Source organism: Kryptolebias marmoratus, linkage group LG8 (genome assembly GCF_001649575.2).
Source record: "Kryptolebias marmoratus isolate JLee-2015 linkage group LG8, ASM164957v2, whole genome shotgun sequence".
Lineage (NCBI taxonomy): Eukaryota > Metazoa > Chordata > Actinopteri > Cyprinodontiformes > Rivulidae > Kryptolebias > Kryptolebias marmoratus.
Window position 1 is genome coordinate 1230429 of NC_051437.1, and position 2202 is coordinate 1232630.

The 2202-nt window shown below is 35.9% G+C and overlaps 1 long non-coding RNA gene across 1 annotated transcript; it reads right to left on the reverse strand.

Annotated features, from left to right (window-relative positions):
• Window positions 1–289: 289 nt before the first annotated feature.
• LOC119617255 lies at window positions 290–2196 on the reverse strand. Its single transcript, XR_005233469.1, has 2 exons — window positions 1947–2196; window positions 290–1558 (listed from the first exon to the last, which is right to left on the reverse strand). It is a non-coding gene; the product is annotated as an uncharacterized LOC119617255 (long non-coding RNA).
• Between the last annotated feature and the right edge of the window lie 6 nt (window positions 2197–2202).

Consider the following 2202-nt stretch of genomic DNA (forward strand, 5'->3'; position numbering starts at 1 on the left):
AAAAGCCAATAAGCCATTTAAAAGCAAGATTGTTACCTGTAACTTGAATAACAGAACCAAACACTGGCTCTTCAATAAATGGAAGCAGGATTCCTTTGGTTTCTAAAATTTTCAAGTCATCAATCAGAGGCTTTAGTATTTCTTCAAAACCATATTTTTTTTAAATCTTCTGTGTAGAACAGAGCAGCCAAATGCACATTCATTAGCACAGAGTTTACCTTTGGTGGGAGGTTTAGTATTGTGAAATAAATGCAGCCCAATTTATGTATCCCTTTTTTGGAACCCAATGGGTTAGCAGTTTCAAAATCATCATAATAAAGCAAAATTTGTAAAGCATATTTCTGTTGTGAAAACAGAGGATGATTTTGGAAATATAATCCATCAGTAATGTCTTTGTATAAACTTTTTTGTCTTTGTTTCTCATGCAAGAAAAGTTCTGTAATTTCACTATTCTTAAAAATAGAATTTATTGTACCTAAAATAGGTACATACATGTATTTGTCCCTTACAGGTATTTGGCTATAAACACCTGTAGTTCTTTGTCTACGTGTATCCAATCTTACACCAAGTACAAATTCTTTAGGCTCAACTATGTCCCATTTTTTATCATAATATTTTTGTCTTTTTTTTCAGTGTTAAAATTTGAAAAAGGGTTTTGTAATATGTTTAAACTGTGTTCAACTCTTTTGTAAATGTCTGATTCCTTATTATCAGGAGAAAATGTTTGGAGTACTGCTTCTCTTGCTTGACTCAGAACATCAGTGACAACTTCCTCCACAGAAGAAATTACTGTTTGAACAGCACTTTCAGAAAGACCAGAAGCTTGTAAGTGAGCGACTATAGAGCCACACATTCCAACAAGCGAGTCCTGTGTAAGAACAGCAGGAACTTGTGAGGTAGATGCAGAAATACTTGGTTGATCACCTAAAATATTTTCTTGAGAATGTGTTTGGATGACAGCTTCCTGTTGTATCCCAACACGCTTATCATGATGACTATTGTGAAGATGTTTTCGAAAGCCATTGAAAGTGCAAAAAGATGAAACACAACCCTGCTCTCCACATTTTAAACATAAACTTTTGGCTGGATATAAACCATGATGAAATTTTAAATGTTGACAAAGAGTTGAACAGTCTTTGTGGTGCATTTTACAAACAAAGCATGTGAACATTGTTAAATGGTTTTTAAGCCCTCCTATACCCATTTATATTCTGCGGCATTTAGACACTTTCATCTTTTAATGCTCTCGCAGTACACGTGCTCTCAGCTCCTTGACTCGTGGGCTTTCTCTTGTGTTCCCAACATCAATATTGTAGATTGTAGTTTGAATGAAGGTATAGAAACTGGAAAGAGCTTCATCATACGAGAGGCTGAAGACAAAGTGAGCTTTGAACAGCCCATCAAAAGCAGCCACTGAAGTTGGAGCAGCACATGGAATAGCTTTCTGGTCAACAACGATGAAGAAACTCAGAATATTCTTCTTTTGTTCGCCAATGCAGAGGAGGAAGGGCTGCCTGGTGTCAACTTTCTCCAGGAAGGTAGTGAGACTGACTCCTTCCTGTAATTTGAATTACAGGTATCAGTCATGAGTAAAATTCAACTGTTAAGTTTACATATAATCTCGACAGGCCCAAGCAAGTAACTTGTCTTAACACGGCTTTATCCAAGTACAATAAAAGATCAACATACTAACGCTTTTTTTAATTTCAAATTCTTCTTTTTGAACAGCCTATGAGTGTGTACTGACCCCAGATCTATCAATTAACTTTTTTTGAAAGCAGAGCCATAATAGTATTTGTTGATCCCTTTTCTGATCAATAGATAAGGCATAATTTCATCTTTCATGGTTTTATTTCAAGGCTTACCATTTTTACTAAGTCATGCAGCATACAGGACAGAAATCATTAGCTACAAAGAGGGTTTACAAAAAGGCTAATGGTGCTTACCTTGAGGAATCTTACTAGACGATTGGCTGCCTGTGCTGAGCTAATCTTTGCTGTTTTTTTGTGGCCTCTTGATGTGGGGGGTAGGAGATGCAGTAACAGTAGAAGAGCTGCCAGGTCACTATCCCATCCTTGATGACAACAAGCATATTTGAGACAAAAGTTTAAAAATGAACTGGAAAACAGAAATCTTGAAATTCAAGTAAAAGATCAAATTTGACTTCTGAAAACAAAGGTAAAAGTAAGTATATACTGTCCC